The sequence below is a fragment of the Canis lupus genome, chromosome 18 (genome assembly GCF_048164855.1).
Source record: "Canis lupus baileyi chromosome 18, mCanLup2.hap1, whole genome shotgun sequence".
Lineage (NCBI taxonomy): Eukaryota > Metazoa > Chordata > Mammalia > Carnivora > Canidae > Canis > Canis lupus.
Genome location: NC_132855.1, coordinates 11,638,677 through 11,660,114, shown reverse-complemented (window position 1 = coordinate 11,660,114; position 21,438 = coordinate 11,638,677). Strand labels below are relative to the sequence as shown.

The window sequence follows — 21,438 nt, the reverse complement described above, 5'->3', positions numbered from 1 at the left end:
GCTGTATATTAATTTAGTTTTGAGGACTGAAGATGAACAAGATTTGACCAAGTCAGAATTCTATGATTAGAATATTAGTGCTTAGACTTCTCACCAAATTCTCTATCCAGAACATCTGATCTTCATATTATAAGACCATTCCTTAATTTAATTCTTGGTCTTATTATATGATCACAGGTATTAGGGAAACAATTACTACTTACATAGAACCCCTCTAAATATTACATTAAAAAGCTAGCAACATATGAAATGAGTATAGCAACCTCTTAATATTACTGGGATTTAAGTATATCAGACATCTTCTTTCTGTCTTTTGACAAACATGATGCCAACCAGGCATTAGAAATACTTTGCAACTTGATGCACGACTCTAAGGAGAGTTAGAAAAATTGAGTATTTTTTTCTGAATTATGTCCAGAAGATTGATCATTTTGTAGTGTTTTTTGTTTACTTCCTAATTATTTCATCTTCTAATAAACAAGGGTGGAGGAAGAGAGTACAGTAGCTTTAAGACCCAGGTTAATTAGTGCATATCACCTCTTAATAAGCACAACCACCATGAGCTCATGGGATACCTTTCAGGTTCCTGCCCTCAGTTTCCCTTGCAGTTTCCATGCCTCTTTGGTTGTCAGACAAGAGACTAATTTTAATAATGGTTTCTAGATTCAGACTGGAGGAGGGGTGAGGCTGGTGAATGCAGGAGAATGTTTTGAATGTGCAACTCTTGATCTAGAAGTTGAAAAGTAGAACACACCCTCAAGTACTGACTTTTTTTTGATCCAACAACTTAGGCATTATAGTTACTTCTGATTTTTAGTCTGGGACCTCTGAAATTTAAGTAGTGTTTCCTAGAAATTGCTTCAAAGAGAAAAGATGGATGAAAGAATTAGGGTCTAGAGCCTTAAGAGGCATATGGAAGATAATGAAACATAGGGTATTAATCAAACCAATCTGTATATAGAATCTTTTATAGATGGGCCATATTAGGAAATGATGGCAGATATGGAATATGAATTATGGAGGGTATTGAAAATCATGAAAAGTTTGAATTGATGGGAGAGAAACATGATTATAAAAATAAAGTAACATGAAGAACATCTTAGGCAAATGTCATGGAAGAAATATAGCTTTTTGTTTTGATCATTATTTCAACACACAAATCAGTTTTCAAATTTTATTTTGGCAGACATATAATTATTTAATTTTTAGTATTTCTTTTCAACATAATGGTCAATTTTCTCATCTGGCTATGACTTGTGTTTCTCCTTACATGATGTAGAAAGATAGTTATGTAGTGAAAACTCAAGAGATAAGAATGACTGTAGAAGATACCTTTAAAATTAGACATTGGATATTTTTAATTAAGAATAACATATTTCACAGTTCAAAGTGGAAAGAAAAACATCTGAGAGAAAAATTAAAGATTCTGCTTTGAAAAAGCGAGTGCATTTTTGCATCTCTTTTTATGTACCAAGAAGTTGCTAAATGTCTCAGAAATAAATGAACAAACACTCATGTCACACTTTGAAGGTGTGGTAACACAAGAATTAGGAGGTATCAGCAGTACTAGTGCTGAGAGTAGTGAGCAGTGAACAGAAAAGTAATAAATTATTCATTATTGGCCTAGTTAGAAGTTGTTTTGCACGACTGTGTTCCAGGGAGCTATCCAAAGCACAGTTGTGCTTATGGTAACGAAAATGTGAAGCTTTGGTAGCTCACTCGTGAAAGTAGATTTTTTATATTTTCCACATCTTCACAAAGGTTCTCCTGACAATTTATTGGTTATTATTGTGAATCAGTAATCAATGTGGAATTCACTGATAGGTTGGCAAGGGAAAAAAAAAACTATTTCTTTGTTATACTCATTTGTTCAAATAAATCCTACAGCAGAAATATGAGGGTCAGATGAAAATTCAGCATCGCTATAGCTGACTTAAGGCCACTTAGTGATTCCGAGGTTCCAACACCATTAGATTTCCTTTCTAATGTATTTCTGCCTTCTAAGGAGCATGTGCAAAAATTAAAAAAAAAAATATTCTTTCCATGTGGAGATCCTGGGGAATTGAACCAGTCTTCTCTTTGCATTAAGTTATACACAAGACCCTGGTTTTCTTGCAGTCTCTCCTGCAACGTCTACAGAATCTTATTTGGACCATGGACTTTTTTCATAATAGGAAAAACCCCATTATTCTCTCTCTAGGAAAATGCACGGATAGGCAGATATAAAATATCAATCATACAATTTCCAGAGGTATGATGGACTCTCCCGACTCATCCATGGAACCCAGTTTGATAAACAGTCTTCTGTAGGATGGGCCAGAGTGAGACCCACATAGGGGGCACTGTAGTGAACACTGCTGGTGCTTTGTCCAGATCCTCCTGTCTAATTTATTTCTCTGGGCCTTTTCATATCCAATACTGCTGCTCCTGCTTGCTTGTTCTTGGAGAGCTGTCCTCAGCCACTGGAGCCACCTCACCCACTTTAACAGAGAGCTGAAAGTACCTGGGAGCAACTTTTGCAAATGACTAGGATACAAGATAATGAATACCTGCTTCTAGCCTCAGGTTGAGATGGATTCTGAGGTGTGACTTGGATTCAGAAATACCTTGAGGGATCAAACTAAAGCCACCTTCAGTAGGACTTTACATGTATTCATATCCTCCCTGGCTTTTTCCCCTTTCCTGTTCTGCTTTTCTTATTGCCTTACCAGTTTTTTCAGGGAGCTTTTATTTAATAAATCACTTGGCATGCAAAACAGTCTCTCAGGGTCTGCTTTTCACTCCGAACTTAACCATAACTATATAATTTAATTATCCAAACCAGGAAAAGTATTTGATTATGTATAAGGATGCTATTGTTAGTTATGCTGGAAAGGGTATATAAACATCAATGGTCCAGGTCAGATTAGGACACATGTTCACACTAGAGCTACAATGGCCCTTTCAAAGATAACCCTTCAGAAATCCTTTTATTCAAAGCTTTTTTAAGATATGGCATATTGCTGTGTTACACTCATTGAACCCTGTTTAACATTTTGCTCTAATATGTCACCAATATAAGTCATTATTAGCTCATGGTTAACATTTTTTTCAAAACTGCCTCTCCCCAGCTCCTACTCCACTACTCTATTCTTCTCCCTTCATTCTACCCCTGTCTCCCACACTGGGTTATAGTTACAAGTCTATCTTTCCTCTCCGAAGCATCTTTGCTTCAGTATCCTCTGGGACTTAGCAACAGCCCCAAATTTCTCCTCATGTATTCTTCCAGAGAGCTCAAAAGCACAGATGCAAATTGAGTTCTAGCAATAGCCCAGAGCATCCCATATTTCCCAAAGGAATGTAGGCAAATTAACCTTTGTAAGTGGTGATTAGTTACATGTGACTTTGTGTCTGTTTTGCCTTAGTTTGAATACACTTTTAATCTGCAAATCAAATTTAAGGAACATGTAATAATGAGATTCAACCAAGATTCTGGTATTTGTGATTTTAAAAATTATTTGCAGAATTTATTTTGAGCTATTAAAATCGTATCCAAGTAGACAGTGTACACATTCTCTTTGGTTTTTGTTTAATTCTAGAAGTGTCATATGAGTTTTCTATATGATTGCTGAAACAAAAGGCCTCTCATTGAAAATAATCCTGTTGCAATTATATTTTTCTAGATGAAAAGATTCTTGTCTCAAATTTTGTTTCCTTTTGCAAATTCTGTTATGATGTTCTTGACATAGTTTATATTATAAATGATGTGAACAATTAAAGATAGCTTAGCTATAAGTCTAAATGGACCTGTAAACTGAATGACCCAGTTTTAGAGTCATCCATATGATTTCAGTATGACAAAATGTGCTTGAATTGGTTGTAAAAATGGCGCTATTTAACCGAGTCAATGTAAATCACTTCTCAGAGGTAAAAATGATCGAAATTTAGACCTTTGTCACATTAATGTAAAAATTTCTTCCACAGCAAAAAAGAACTTAGCTCTCATCAAATCAGCATCATGATACAGTTTTAAAGTAGACCTAATATAGTTTTAAAGCTTTAAAGTTGTAATTCATTTGCTTTAAGTAATATTTTTTATTATATGTTAATGAAGACACTGTGATTTCAAATGTGAACTGATGAAGTCTTGTAGTATAGATTAGAATCTCATAATCAGGTGCAGCAACTTGCTGTATTCTTTTCTCAGCCTGAAGTAAATATCATTGTGATTTTACACATTACAGAACAATATTAACTTAATTTTGTTAGTGGATTGGGTGTGTTTCCAAAACAATGATATAAATAAATAAACTCAGGAGGTAGAGAATATAAACTAAAATGAATTGAGTATGCAGAATGATTAACTCATTGTATAAAAGTCAAGCATGGAATATTGGCAGTTTTTTGAAACTTCAGTGGAATGTTACGGTTTGGTATAATTAAGCAATTAATTGAAATATTAAAATATACATTGATTATAAAAGTGCATATATGGTAATAGAAAACTTCATGCACATTAGTTGTTCTTGAAATAATTCTCTTAAGACTTCACAGTATTTACACAAGATTAACTGTATCCAATCTTGTTGCTAAAGTGCTTCATAAAAGGAAAGTATTTTATTTTATTTGCTTTTGTCAGAGCCAAAGGTCTCTTAGAAAATAGGATACTAAATTCTTTAAGAAACTACTAGTGTGTTAAATTACAAAGAACTATTTTTTTCTATTGTCATTATCCCAAGTGTGGGTCACAGTTTTCTGAGTTGTTTATATACAAAAACAAGCATAGTGGTATTTTCCATGATTAGATGTGGTCAGTATTTGTATGCATGACTAAGCTATTGTTCTATACAAATTGAAATAGATGTGTTTCTTTAAGAATTCTGATTTCCTGTCATAGGATCAGCAGTAGAGGAAGAAGACAAGCAGAAATGAAAATATTGCCATTCATTTTTCCTCTTTTCCCAAATAGCAGTAAATAAGAAAAACCGGATCATGTGTTTATAACCAATTAACATTGTTTTCATATGTAAGGGAGATATATAAAGAATTTTGACAGAATTATTGAGGGAATGCATGCATGCAAATTATATAGCTGGCTGGCTTTTAAAAATTTCAGAGTTTAGCTTTGTTATGTAGATGTAGAGTTGGTCCTCCTTCTAGACTAGCCTTGTCAATCATGTTGTTAAAATTTGAACTTAATCATACCACGAAGCCTCATTCAGCAAATTCTGTGATGCCCATTCTTTTTTCTTTTTTTCTGTTGTGGGTCAGCCTTAAATAATGGCAATTTTTTTAATAGCCAACCTTTAAAGCATAAAATAATAGATTAAGAGAAGTCAAGCTTGTTAGTCATTTTATCAACACTTTTGACACTTGCTTATTGGACTCCATCCCATATCCATTTGCCCTTCCCTCACTTCTGTTCTATTTACTAGCTGTGGGAAGTTTATCTGCTAATTTTAGGAGTTATATAAGTTATATTTCTACAGCTTCCTATATTTCTTTTTTTTCCTTTTTTTTTTTTAAAAAAAGATTTTATTATTTATTTATTCATGAGAGATACACAGAGAGAGAGAGAGGGAGAGAGAGAGAGAGGGAGAGACACAGGCAGAGGGAGAAGCAGGCTCCATGCAGGGAGCCTGACGTGGGACTCGATCCAGGGTCTCCAGGACCACACCCTGGGCTGAAGGTGGTGCTAAACCACTGAGCCACATGGGCTGCCTGCTTCCTATATTTCAAAATTTAAGATTATTGTATCATATGGAAATTGAGGTCTCAACTGTATCATCGATGGCAGATTTGTCAGCCTAATTTGTATAGCTCATTTGAACTTTAAAGTTGGTGTTATACACAGAGTGAAGTGTTCTTTGTAATATCAGATCTGAAACCTACAACAGTGAAACAAATCTTTTCTTATTTACATTTGATTGTTCAGTTCTTCCATTTTGTGACTCTTTAATCATTTTGATTAAGTAAGATAGAATTAACATTGAAACCCCATGCATGTATTGCAGGCTTACTGAAAAATACCAAAAATAAAACTGCCACTTTTCCTTAGATGCAGATGCCCCTTTATAGATGCAGCACTCAGTGACGAGTTCAGTCATTTTCTTTAATTAAACATGATTAAAAAATGGAAAATAAAGCTCTTTATTGATGATAAAGCATTATGAAGTTTATGTGTAATTGTTTTTTGTGGTCATAGGCTTTTTGTTTTATAAAGTGTTAATTATATTAACTGAACTTATTAATGGATATCATAAAACATCTCTATTTAATGCTTAACATGATAAATTTGAAATAATTTATAGTAGATTGTAGTAACCTTACATTTGGGGATTAGTATTATTTTTTCAGAATTATAAATTGCCTTCATGAAATAGAAGGATTCAGTTGGACGTTGCTTTAAACTACACAGGGATAACTTAGAAGAAATCTAGTACCAGTTTTGCAAGTTGCTTTTCCTTTGCTTTGTTTAGAGGACAAGATATAGTGCTCTGAGGGACATTTTTACTCCGAAAGTATTTCTGTCGTAGTATTTTAGAGCTAAATAAGCTCTCAGAGTTCATTTTATATGGCAAATTCTTAATCATTCTTTAAAATTGATTAGGATGTTTACTTTCTGTGCACAGTCTTTCTCACCACCCAGGACCAAGATAAGTGCTCCCTTTTCTGCAGTTTCTTGGTAAACCATATAAGCTTCATCATCATTCTGTCATGTACCTATATTTATGCATCTTATTTGTATTTATATCACCAAATTTAAGTACAGAAAATGTCATAAAGTAGTTGTTTAACGAATGTCTGATGAATACATACATGAATTAATGAAGAAATCTTGAAATGAATTGCTAGCAATATTAGTGGTGACTTTGATGTAAGTTGTATGCTTGTGAAATTTAGCTTCTATTATCTTCTTGGGTGATCTTTTAAGATTTTATATCTTTTGGATTTAATCACCAAAAGATACTTTATACAGATCATTCTATTTAATTACAGAATATGTTGTAATCACTTGATTAAAATACATAAATCCCATCCTGGATTTAATGGGAAATTTGTCTATGTAGTTCCTCATGAATGAACCTATGAAAAGAATTATTTTAAATTGCATGTTTTAATAAAATTTGTAATTATACTCATTAGAATCATGTATATGACTAATTATAACTTATTCTTATAAAGAATGTAATAAAAATTTAGCCTAAATTATTTTTTTATCTTCTACAATATACTATTTTATCTGGTGTTCATTAACTCCAAGTGAAAATTGGTACACAGTACACTTAACAATTATCTAAGGTTGATTTTAAAGTAGGTATTGACTTCAGAAATTAGAGTGAAATTTGGAGGGAAAAAATGTAGGAGAAAGGAGCAACACCGTGTAAAGTCTTTCATATATTTCTTTATGTCAAGAAGGATTTTTCTCAACAATTCTAATAATAATTCTATCCTTTATAGAAACTTCTCTTTAACCCTTCTTTTTTTTTTTTTTTTTTTTTAGATTTTATTCATTTATTCATGAGAGACACAGAAAGAGAAGCAGAGATGCAGGCAGAGGGAGAAGCAGGCTCCTCACAGGAAACCCAACGTAGGACTCAATCCTGAACTCCAGGATCAGAACCTGAGCCAAAGACAGATGCTCAACCTCTGAGCCACCCAGGCTTCCCAATCCTTATTCCTATGGATTGGAAATACCAGTTCTACTCCCTTCCTTTATAATATGATTATCTGCAGTTTTAAAGAGTGAACTGATAATTTTGGGGAATGGTCCAGAAAGCTACAAGATTAACTCAAGGTTATTTATAGTCTTTGAATCAAAAAGTGCTCATGGAATGTTTACTGTATGCCATGTGTTGTATTAATAAATGGGGATATGACAGTAAGGGAATTTTGAGGACATCTTCCCTCCAAGAGTCTTCGTTTTACTGTAGAACATAGATTGCACTATACATAATTGCACTATAAGCTAGAAAGAAATGCTAGGGATATGAATAAAAGGCCGTGGTAGGAAAATAAGTAAAATGTTTCTTTCTGGGAAGGGGAAAGGTTTTTTTTTTTTAAGTACATGACATTTTAACTGGGTGTTAAGTTATATGGGTTAGGGATAAAGAAGAGCAAGGGCTGTAGAAGAGGGAAGAATATTTGTCATATAGGAAATAATGTGGGGAAAAAAGGAAATAATGTGGAGGCATGAAGAAGCTTGGTAAATTTGGGGATAAAATGTAGTTCAGCTTTTCTGAATAGGAGATGAGAAGATGGGAAGCATTTAAAGGTGAGACTGATAGGATGAGCTGGTGACAGATGGTGAAAAAGTCCTGTTTTAAAGATGTTTGGCTTCATAGTGTGATCAGTGAGCGCTCACTGGAAGAGTTTAATTAGCTAATCCAGATTAGAGAAGACTAAAATGTGTGCCAAGGAAGGGATTGTGGAGACAGGGATGAGGGTATGGATTTGAGTTATTTAGAAGGTATAATAGGGCTTTTAAATCAAATTAGATGTTGAGAGCAAGGGGAGAAATCTAGATTTCTGGCTTGCTGATAATGAAGAAAGAGAATAGAATAAGAGGTGGAGGGTGGTACAGAGTATGATATAATGATTTAGGTACTGAAAATGATGTGCTGAGGTGCCAAGAAGCCATCTCGTTAGAATCAGGAGGCAGTCATGTGAAGGATAATACGTTAGAGAGAGGTTATTTGCCAGTTTGGTAAAGTGGTCAAAAAAATACTTCAAAAAGAAAATGAAATTTCAGATTGCTCTTGAAAACAGCATAGGTTCTAAATGGTTGAAGCACTAAGAGAAAAAGAAAATATTGTAGATCCTGTGAATTTTATGAAGAAACGTAGAATGTAGAACTAGAAATTACAAAGGCATATTTGGGTAATGTATTAAAAAATATGACAAAATTGTCTAGGGACCAGTAGGAGGAAAGCCTTAAAAAATAGATTGGCATTCATGGGGTTAGGTTTTTAATTTCTTTCTAAGCATTTTAGAAGTTTTAAAAAATGTACTGTGTAGATTTTGAAAGTTAAGGAAGTGACTTGATCAAAACCCCACTTCATGTCTCTAATGGCAGTAATAGGAGCATAGGCAGAAAAGGAGGAAGAAGAAATTAAAGTTAGAAGCTTGAGGTAATGATAGCTTCAAACAAAATTGTGATAGTGCAATTACAAATGAAGAGAGAGGTATAAAGAGTATTGCAAAGATAAAGTCAATGTGGCTTAGCAAATGATATGAGAAATAATGAGTAAATGGAGGGCTGAAAATAATTCTGAAGGTGTGAGATGTGAAAGCCATTGGTGGACATAGGACGACATTGGGGAGTAAAGATTAGGATTCATCTCTTGTATTCACATTCTTTGCACAAATGCTATGTGCCTGTCCCTGTATTATGTTTAATATATAGAGATAACAAAAGAAATGGTGAAAAGAAAATAAATGGAAAAAAGAGCTGCTGCTCTTAAAGGTTTTATATTCTAGTGAGGGCAACAGAAATGTAAAGAATATCAGAACAAAGTGTGATAAAGGCCACTACAGTGCTATGAAGCCTGTGCTTCTGGAGCTCATTTAGGGAGATGCTGGGTTTGCAATTCTAGTGGACATCTAGGCAGAAAGTGAGAGCTTGGAATTAGAAAGAGGAGTTATGCCCAGGAAAGAGGGTGAGGATGCATTTAAGGTCTTATTTTACGTGACCATCCTGACACTTTTGGCATTGCTAATAAAACCCTTTTTCAGAACCTTAGATAAAATTGTTCCTTATCATTTTTTATTCCTGTCTAAACTCCTGTAATAACCCAATAAATCTTACATTCTCTGTTATTTTTCGTCTCAGGAATCTCACAGATATCCAGGGTTTTACTGTTACTTATTATGTTCGTGTTTCCAAATGTCTGTCTCTAGCCTAAGATTATCTTTTGAGTTCTATGTGCATAAAATAACTGTTCCCAGATATCATTACTTGTAAGTCTTAGGTACATTCCATATTCAAATACCTCAAAATTTACTCTGTATCTTTATCCTTGGACCAGTCCCTCTTAACAGTGTATGCAGCTGATACTAATCATCAGCCCAGTTGTCCAAGTTAGGAATCTAAGAATCATCCTTCGTCATTTTATCTCATTATTCATTTCCAACAGTTGTCAAGTCCTGCAGAGTCAGACTTCTAAGTAGTTCTTTACCAGTCCTCTCTTTTTTTCTCCATTGTCATTGTAATTATTCATTAGCAGGATTCTGCAGTGGCCTTCCACAAAATCTTACTACTTCCAGTTTGACTTCCCTCACAATCTGTGAGCCATACCTTCGTGGTTCCACCAAGAAAATGGGGGAGTTGATTCAAAGCCAGATACTCTGAATGGAGGTACCATGCCCTCATTCACTGTAGTTTGTATGCCCTAACCTTTATTGCTTTTATATTATAAGCTGCTTCGACTCTTGAACTATGAAAACAGCAAAATTAAAGCCAGTGGTTTAGATCTATTCATTTCAATATTTTTTCACTGTAATCTTTTTGATAGAATTTTTATACTTTATTAAATATAAATATAGATGAGTTTCATGTCAATCTTATCTTAAATCTTCAAAACTCATTATTTCTTCACTTACCTCTTTTGACTGGGCCTAGATAAACATTCGCTTGTTCCCTTATCTAGGCCCCACCCAAAGATAGGCCTTGTAATTCTTGAAAACATGATATTAATAAATTACTACTTTTTAACCAAGGGAATGAAATGTTCACACAGCAGGTGTTGCATCATTTTGAAAAATGTTCTGCTAAACAGAGGTGATGAGAAGTGAATTGGCATATAGCTAAAGTCTGTTTTCTTTTTTGTAAAGTGATATTTCAGTCACCTGTTGGATTAATGCACCAGATGCAGTAAAATCCTCATACCTAATGAGTCTACTTAGATATTCTTCACCACATGATGGTATATAGTAAAAGCCTCATCTGTTGTAGATTTTTTTATTTAACAATAGATACCAACCTGACCTCATGTACCTTTCTAAAAAGAAGACCCAAGTGAGAATGTCTTCATATTGTACTGATACTGGTTGGATGTAGTTTTAATTCCTGTGTGAATCTTTACAGATGGCAGACAGAAAGACACTAAAACAACCTAAGAAATATTAACCATGCCTCAAACTCTATTTGTCTACCATGTTGTCAAAATTCTCTTATAATATCTAAATGTAAAATAACTTAATTTTAACTTACCTGTCTGATATATTGCTGCTAAAAAGACACTATGGGTACATGAATAAAAATAATTAATGGGTTGATAAAACTTTTGTCCTTTTTTTCCATCATGCATTTCTTACTTTCATCCTTCTGTTCTCTGAACAAATATTTACTGAGCACCAATTACATTCTAGGAACTATGTTATGTACTTGATATTTATCATTGAATAAAATAGGCAAAGACCCCTGCCATCATAGAAGTTGTATCCACATCATTCTTAGAATAAAATTTCATAGCTAGAGGTGGCCTGAGAATCAGAGCAGAATGAAGTTAAAAAAAAAATGCATAAGTTACAAAAAGGAAAATAACTGCCAAGAATGGGTAATAAAAATCAGTGTTATGTAATTAGCAATCTTTGTCAGTGAGGACTGTGACTTTTGCATCAGCCTCACAGTGTTTTGCCATAAATTACATTTATAAAAGTTGAATCCAGTCTGAAATCATGAAAACTGCATTTTGAGAAAACGGCTCACAATCAGAGAATTCATTTAAAATTTGCGAAGCTTCCCCAAAGGACTGACCATTTGTAACACTGATTGACACATATGTTCTTAAAAATCATATTTCCGCCTATCCTGAGATCAATTGATATCTCTATAGCAGTTGAAAGTTTATCTGATTTTCTGATCTGCTCTCTATTGAAACATTTTTGGTTCCTTCTTAGATATTACCTAGTTGTTTTGAATTAGGAGTGAGAGGTACAACATTCTTCAGGCAGACTCCTGAGTAGTGTCTGAAGTATCTGAAAGATGCAGAGTTGATTTCTGATGCTCAAATCTTTCAGTTATTTGAGCTTCCACACCACCTCCTTGGGTGGCTTGATTGTTACTCCTAAAAGCAAAAACCATTTAACAGTTCAACATGAGCTCTCTAAGTAGCAAATTTTTAGAATATTGTCATGTAGATGATGCAGACTGATGACATAGTGTCATCACTAGTTGTTTACTATTATTTGAATGAGTGCACTTGTGATGAGCATAAGATGTTGTATGAAGTGTTGAATCACTGAATTGTGCACCTGAAACTAATACTACATTGTATGTTAACTAACTGGAACTTAAATAAAAACTTTAAAAAGTGAGCCACCATTTAATTATTAGTATCATGGAATAACTTGAGCTTGCTTTGCTATCCTGGAAATTACAATGCAGCATATTATTAAATTCCACTACACATTAAGGTTTTCTTTCCAGATGGAATGCAGTTAGCACAACACTATTTAATAATGTATTGGCCCACTGCTATTTATGGTAAAGACTGATTTGCTGCAGAACCAAAGAGTGACCGTCTAATATTAGAAGGCAAGGACCATCTAATATACAAGGCAATAAACGCTTCAAAAAAATTTTTAGGGGCTGATTAGCATTCAGTATTAGTTAATACTCATAACAATATGTTTTTATGGGAAATGATTCTGAATTTTCTGAGAAAAGTAGGATATTCTGGATAAAGTGATTTTTCTTAGGCAGCAGGAGTTTCTATATGGTTGTTAAATTACCATGTTCTTTACTTTTTTTTGAGATACAGTCAAAACTGCTTTCTGGGGGGGAAAAAGAATTTTTAAGCAATTTTACCTAGTGACAGAACTGAATATATAGATGGATTTTTGTTTTCCAATCTCAGTATGATTTTTCTTCATGTTAAGGGAAATACAATGAAATAATTCACATCTTCTGGAAAATATTCTTTGAAGATTTAAAAGTCTTTGCAGCATGAAACCTTCAGGGCAAGTAAGATGGTTAATAGCTCTGCTAACCTCATTTGAAATTAATACTAATGTATCAATGTGAAATACTTTTTTTTTTCTTATGGAACTTAATATTCAGTTCACCATTGGTTGGTCTCCTATTGTGTACAAGATAACTGTGCCAAGAAACTTAGGGGATACAAAGTCAAAGGAGAATAAACAAAAGAGCTTCCTACCAAAGCAGTCTTAACATTTATCAAGTGATAAAATTTGACTGTGATTCAAGGCAGGATACAGTAAATGCTTCACTAGAAGTACAAGTGGGAGACAGAGCCCAAAGGAAAAGTGATTAAAACATATAGTAGGTGTTCTTCTCTGGGCCTTAAAAGAAAAGATAAAACAAGATTTTTATGAGTGAATAATTAGGAAAATACATTATATATTGCAGACTGAAGGAATAGCATAGGAGAAGGAATTGTGTGCTTAGAAACAGAAGAGTCTGAAGAAATTGGGGGATAATGAGTAACACGTGGTTGTTTATGTGGTGGGAGAGATAATGGGAATCAGAATGTGGAGATTTTTGAATTCCCAGATCCTAGAAAACAGAGCCTGGGGCAAACCTTAAATGCTAACATGTTACTGGGTACTTCAGTCCCAGGAAATTAAGAGCATGGGATAGGGCAAGTGAGGTAGACAGGATGGAAAACAAATATAAGATGTTGCACGACTGAGTTGTCACCTGTTTTACAAGAAATCACAGCTGGTTGTTTGGTCAAGCAGAACATCTCCAGGGAGGCCATATGGAACTACCACATTTTAAAACAGTTTGTCACAGGGTGGAAGGTGAGCAATTTGTCTTCAGCTGCCTCTCATCCTATCTCTTATAGATGAGAATTCAAACTATGGGTGATGAGAATGTCCTAAAACTAGATAATAGTGTTGGCTGTACAATTCTGCTGAATTGTACACATTAAACAGATGACTTATATGGCATTTGAATTATCGCTCAGTGAAGTAGTTATTTACAAAAACAGTCAATCCATGAGCAGCTAGAGCCTTTTTGAAGACAGGCTGGGTTTAGGAGTTAGAGGGTCTGTGGATTCTCTGCTATGAAAGGTGACAACCCAAGTAAGCCCAACCCCATTTCCTACCTTTAGGAACAACTGGGAACTGTAGTGTGAGAAGATGAAGTAGATATGAATGTTTCAGTGGCCAACCTTTGTAGCCTGAGAAATGACTGGATCTCCCACAGGGTCTACTCAAGACAGGAAACAAGAAAATGGGCAAGACCCGGGATAGATAAGACTAAAATATTTGGGAAGAAGCAGGGGCACCTGGGTGGCTCAGTTGGTTGAAGTCTGACTTTTGATTTCAGCTCAGGTCATGATCTCAGGGTTGTGGGCTTGAGCCCCCATATCCAGCTTTGTGCTCAGCAGGGAGTCTGCTTGAGATTTTTCCTCTTCTTTTGTCCCTCCCTCTGCTTGCTCTATCAAATAAATAAATAAATCTTAAAAAATAATAATACCTGGGAAGAAGCATAAATTGGCTACTAAAGGAGGCTTTAAAAGGATTGTCAAATCAACCTGCAACTTCTTTTGAGATAACTGATCTAGCGACCTGAAATTGAAGGCAGCCACAGAATCTTTGCTTCTCTGTTCATTAACAGGTGGAGTTCAGTTGCCCTCTTGTTGAATCTGGGCTGGTGTCAGTAATTTCCTTGACTAACATAATGCAAAAGAATCAACTTTCTGGGACTTCTGAGCCTATGTCAGAAAAAGACTTGCAGCTTTCATCTTTATCTCTTGGAACACTTGCTTTTAAAACACAGCTGCATATGGTGAGGAAGCCCAGGAAGCCCCATGGAGAGGAACTAAAGCACATGGCTGAAAGACCCTATTTAGTTCCCAGCTGACAGCTAGCTCTTACTTCCTCCCAGCCAACAACCAGCAATAACTTGCAAGCAGTGTGAGTGAGCCATCCTGTCCACAGCTCCTCCAGCCCCTAGAGAGCTTTAGTTTATGCTAGAAGGACCAGAGATGAGCTGCACAGGCAAGCTCTTCCCAAATTCCCGACCCACGAAATGATGAGACATAACATTGTTTTTTTTGTTTTTTTTTTTTTTTTTAAGATTTTATTTATTTGAGAGAATGAGAACGAGTGGTGAAGATGGGCAGAAGGATAGGGAGAAGCAGACTCCCTGCTTAGCAGGAAGCCTGATGTAGAGCTTGATCCTAGGACCTGGAGATCATGACCTGGGCTGAAGGCAAAGGCTTAACCGACTGAGCTACTCAGGTGCCTCAACATCATTGTTTTTAAGTCATAAAGTTTTGGAAGCCATTTGTTAGGCTATAATAGAATACTATAATTGATATTTATAATTGGTTTCCTTAATCACCTATTCCATGTTTCCCTCACCACCTTTTGCTGATCTGAGTTACTTTCTTGATGGTAAAACTCATACTTTCTCCCCCAAGGTACCTGAGCTTTTAGTTTCCTTGTCATTTTAAAGCCATGCTTGCTTTAATTGTCCATTCACTGTTACCATTTGGCATGGAAGCATTGGAGACACCGAGAATCACCTGGGGTCAAGAAATATTTCTTTCCCCCCATAGTATAGTAGGAAACCTAGAGCCTCATGATTACTTCATCATGACTGCAACTGTTTTCTTTGCCCACTGATACAGTGGTATGAAAAGTACAGGTGGTCATGTGTCTGCTTCAGCTTTCAATTTAATGGAAATTTGCTGTGCTCCCAGACAGAAGTGTTTCCGCCTAGGAACTAGGGTACCTAGGTTGTGAGGGTTTAAGGTTTTCTGAATACAAAGGAAACCCAAGTGGATCACTGGCAGTGATAGAGGAGGTAATTCTGATTTTGACCTTTTACTTCCTGGACTTGCACACTGTGATTATTGGAAGCTGGTCCTATGTACCGGCACTGGTTCAGTATATATACTGCACCCCATAAGACAGCACTAGTGAATCCTGCATCACTTATTGATCTCTTTTGCCATGAAGTGTGTCTCCTAACCCAGGGAACTATTATGTATGATACTGGGTAAATTAATAAATCTGTAAGTTCTTTTATAGTGATGGTATCAAAGTCACTACAAGCATGGGAAGCAAATACATATTTGCAGTATGGAGTAATTTGGGAAAGAACAAATTGATGCTTGCTGCTAAGTGGAATTTATTGCAAAAACGTAAACATTGTAGCAGTTCCCTGAATTTTAGGAGACTTATACCACATCTGTAATGTATGTATTTTACCAGAGAATCTAGAATACTTGTCAAGTTTTGCATGGTGTCATTCACATAATGTCATAATGATGTAGACTGGTGTGATTTTTTTTTTCCACTGGACTGTCAAGATGACCAAAGTTCTTGAGGACTATATTCTGACGAAGATTGTAAGATTTACTATAGTTCTGAAGGAAGACAGGGATTGCTTTATGGTTGAGGGAATAAAAGCCTTCCAGACTGTAACCATATACTCTGTGACAATCTATATTAATAAGCTTCTGTAAAGAGACAGCATATGGCACGGCATCTTCAGTTTGGAGTATGACCTGATTCGTTTTACTCCAGCTGGCCTTTTGTCACCCATGATTCATCTGGTTTTGCAGAGATAGCACAGATGAATTGAATGGAGATAGAATGGAATTTACCATTCCTGTGACACTCAAGTCTTTGATGGTGGCATTGATCTTCCCTATTCTTCCAATGTACTCTCTTGGTCTGTGGTGAGAGGTGTCAGTTTCACATCATCCACCTAACCTTTCCTATAAAATGGCCCTTATATTGCAGATCATGGAACCAATGTCAGTCTTTCTATTAGCTTCTAAGTATATCATCCTGATTAGGGCCTGAATGAATAACCACAGAGTAGGTCTCTTAATTAGTGGTTCTCTCTGAGTTTCTACTATGAATTGATATCTATGGTGACAAATTTTGGGGGGGACATCAGTTCCTTAAAATGTCTTTAATTTTTTTTCTTTTTATCATAGAACATTATATCAGTGCCATTTATAATCTCTCTTCTGTTTTTATCTCCCTCAAAATCAATAAGCCCTCCCCTTTCTAGTTGCATACCACATTTCTTTGGGTTGTCATACTATCAAGATCCACTTCCACACATATTGTCCCTGCTTTCACTGGTATATCTATCAGTTTCTACAATTCCTTTGGCACGAATGTGATTTTAGTCTCTATAATTAGTGATTGTAGAGATTAAGAATGTGACTAGTCTCGGGGATCTCTGGGTGCCTCAGCGGTTTGGCGCCTGCCTTCGGCCCAGGGCGTGATCCTGGAGTCCCGGGATCAAGTCCCACCTCAGGCTCCATGCATGGAGCCTGCTTCTCCCTCTGCCTGTGTCTCTGCCTCTCATGAATAAATGGAAAAAAAAAAAAGAAGAAGAAAGAATGTGACTAGTCTCTGCAATTCCCTTGGCAAGAACCTTCCCTGAGCAGAGGTTATACTTCTCAGGTTATGCTGAGTCCTGATTATGGTTATTATCTTTGTGGCAATGAGGCAGTGGATATTGAAGAAAATAGTCATCATCTCCAGAGACAATAGCTTCAGGTGAAGCTATTGCACAGTTCAGGCAGTATTAGCAGAATAACTACTGCAACATGAGGAAAGCAGTGGCTCTTTTGGGCTGGGAGTGTTAAAGGAGATACAGAGATTAAAATTACTCCATTTTTCTAACCCATAGGTCTCAGTCCCCATTCTTTCACTATTCGGACATTTATTTGACAATCAAAGATTTCAGTCATTGCACATCATTTTCCTTGCAGTACTGCACCCTTACAATCGGATAAATTTTTGGCCATGTTTCCTATGGCTCTAAGAGAGCAGTCTTCTTTAAAGCTGCCATTGAAACTGGTTTCATATCATGATATCTGTTGGTAAATAGCTACTTGAAACCCATCAGTTTTTTTTTTTTTTTGCAAGACTTTCCATGCTGTTCAATAAAGCCATTAAACACCAAACTCCTTATAATTACCATTACAACATACTGATCAGAACAATATCTCTTGATCTTCTGATTCCTCAAATTCTACCTACACATTATGCTAAGTAATCATAGGTAAGAGCTTTAGCAATTGTAGTTCCACTACATTTCAGGGACTGATTACCTCAGTTACCACCAGCAGTAGTGTTCCTGTTTCTTTTTGACAATGCAATGTCAAATTACCAGTCTGATGGCCTACTGGGTCCCTTCTGGCCTCAACTGCCTTGGTGTAGATTTCCTAGAAAACAGAAGCTAAAATAAATCTTCCATCCAGGGGATCAAAAGTGAGGAGAAGGAAACAGCCCAGTAACAGAGGAAAATCAAATAGGAAGATGATGTATTATAGAGCTGACCACAGCTTCAAAAGAGTATATAGCTGGTGGGTAGGTCATACATGATATATCTGGAGAAGTCCTATGTAATCACTGCATTTGGAATAATCCATTTGAGGAAGGATGTCTTGGAATACTTTATCAAGGGAAAGAAGAGAAGGCAATTTATCTGCTAGTTTTTCCTTTCACTGGTTAAAGTTTGCCCCTTTGGGCCCTAATGTTTCAGGCTTTTGTAGTGTATTACATACATTCTCTGGGATATCAGGAAAGTATGGGACTTCTGGAACTAATTGAGTCACACCTGGGTGTTAGAGCTGCTGTGTCTCCCACTGAAGTGGGTATGATGTGTGTCATGTGAAATTCTAATTTTGCTCTTAGAGAAGTCTGAGACAATTAAAGGTAATAGGAAATGAGGTAGTAGTGGTAGCATTTGGGGCTTGAAGGCTATACATTCAGAAAAAAAAATAAATTTTCACCAAAACATATTTATAATTCATAGGGAAAGGCAATTATATAAAAATATATATGGAGATGTTCAATGAGGTCCATTAGAGCTCAATTCTTTCCTATGTCCAGCCTTTCCTATTTGTCAGGATTATGTTGGCTGTAGATAGGACATGAACTGGATATATCCTCTGATACTAAGAAGAATTTGTCCACCAGTGTTTGATTAATACTGTGGACAGTTTGTTGTTTTTACCATGGGTTATATCCTGAAGAATCTCAGCAGTGTCCATTTGACATTATTTTATGCCACTGTTCATCCATCCTAGGTTTGCTGTTGCTTATCTTTCATCCCAGTAACTCTCAGTATTATATTTCAGAACTGGTGGCCAAATTTTGTGTATCCATAAATGGAATTTTTTAAACTCTCCATAGATTTCTCATTTGCTTTACAAGAGGTCTTTGCATAGTACTCTAGTCAGCATAACTGGTTTAACCATAATGACCTGAATAATCATTTCCTCTAGATGCATTTTTTATGTCTTTTATAGCCATAATTTCATCAGGTAGCATCAAACATTAAGCAATTTATATATTTGTTGTCAAATTTATATAGGAGTACCTGAGGAGGGTAAAAATCATCTTTGTTTTCATAGTTCATTTCAAAGTCATGAATTATGAAGACCTATCAGCTATCTGTGATTATATTTAGCCTTTTATATTAATCAAGTTGACATGCCCTACAAAGGGCTCTATGTTTAGTCACTTGAGTTGATTTCTTCCGGTAAGACGCTGGATTCTGCAAGGGAATCTGCAGTAGTTATTCAATACCCAGTTTTATATTTTTCCTTTTCTATTGTAAGATAAGTAAGGATTTTATACACATCAGTAAGGATTTTATAAGAGAATTTCTAAATATGTTCAGGACATGGATGATTTTTGAATTAGAGAAACATAATCACTAGATTCTCCATCAAATAAGGATGGTAAACCTGCTTGAGGGATTAGATATATGTTTAATATGAGAAAGAGAAGTACGAATATTTTATATTTATATTATACTTAATTAGATAGCATATTTAAACAGAACATTTTGGTTGATTTCAGTTATCAGTAGAGATTGTACGCATGTGATGGCATCAAATCTGAAGGTGATTCTAGCATGACACTGAATAGATATTTTTCAAGACTTAAGTTTTTTAGAGCAATTTTTGGTTCAAAGTAAAATTGAGAGGTAAATGCATAGATTTTTTTCATATAGCTCTTGTCCCCACACATGCACAGCCTTCCCCATTATCATTGTTCCCTGTTTGAATGGTACATTTGTAACAATTGATGAACCTACACTGTCACATCGTTATCGCCTCAAGTCCATAGTTTGCATTAGGGTTTATTCTTGGTGTTGTACATTTTATGGGTTTTCCATTAAATATATAATAACATTATCCATCATTACAATATCATACATTATATTTTCACTGCTCTAAAAATCCTCTATGCTTTGCCTATTCATCCTTCCCTCCCCACTAACGCCTGGCAACCACTGATCTTTTTACTGTCTCTATAGCTTTACATTTTTCAGAATATAATATAGCTGGAATCATAAAGTATGTAGCCTTTTTAGATTGGCTTCTTTAATTTAATAATATTCGTCTATGGTTCCTCCATGATTTTTTCATGGCTTGCTGGATCATATGGTAGTTCTTTTTAAAAAAAAATATTTATTTATTCATGAGAGACAGAGAGAGAGGCAGAGATATAAGCGAAGGGAGAAGCAGGCTCCCTGCAGGAAGCCTGATATGAGACTCAATCCCAGGACCCCAGGATCATGACCTGAGCCAAAGGCAGACGTTCAAACACTGAGCCACCCAGGAACCTTGATAGTTTTGTTTTTAAAAATTTTTAGGAACCTCCATACTGTTTGCCTTAATGGCTGTACCAACTTACATTCTCATCAGTAGTGTACAGAGATTCCCTTTTCTCCACATCTTCACCAACACTTGTGATCTTTTGTCTTTTTGATAATAATTACTCTAATTGGCATGAGGTGATATTGTGGTTTTTATTTGAGAAGTACTCTTAAGAAAGTACTCTTACTTGATAAGTACTCTTAACTTAGGCCCTTAATATATTTATAAAATAAAGTTGACCATAGGGGCCAGAGGAAGGAGAAAGAATAGAAGTGGTATAATTTGTGGGTAAAGATCAGTCAGGATAGAGGAAAAAAAAAAGATGTATAGCAGGGGAAAATTCCCTTTGGAATGAGATTTATTTTTCCCCTTTGGTTTTTGCTAACAAAACATTTTTGAGAGTGATAAACACTGTTGAGAGTGTTTTTAGGCCCTTAATATATTTATAAAAGAAAGTTGACCACAGATTGTTATTTTGTTTTACTTCTTTTCTAGAGTTCTTTTTAAATGTGTGTTCTTTTTTAAACATATTATAAGGTCCCATAATGCCATTGTATTTCCAATTCACTCAATATAATATTCCCATTTATCAAGAGAAGCAAAATTATTTGAGTTATAGTAAAACAAAATATAGGAAGTTTAATTTCTGTCAGAAGGAAGACACAACTTTAACGTAGAGACAAACCCATGATAAACAAGTAAGAAGATCCACCAGGATGAGTCAAGTATATGTACTTGTGAATTGCATCTCAACTTTCCCCAATTAAGCAGAGGGTGTTATCCTCAGTTGTAGACATCGGTATATTGAGTATCCAAAGCAACTTTTTTTTTTTTTTTG

The 21,438-nt window shown here is 35.4% G+C and overlaps 1 long non-coding RNA gene across 6 annotated transcripts in view; it reads left to right on the top strand.

Moving 5' to 3' along the window:
* LOC140608658 (uncharacterized) overlaps positions 1-21,438 on the top strand; it is a 113,290-nt gene that overhangs the window by 15,541 nt on the left and 76,311 nt on the right. For all 6 annotated transcript variants that reach the window (XR_012010631.1, XR_012010628.1, XR_012010627.1 and 3 more), the window contains exon 2: positions 7,484-7,777. This is a non-coding gene — a long non-coding RNA (uncharacterized lncRNA). The remainder of the gene's footprint in view (positions 1-7,483; positions 7,778-21,438) is intronic.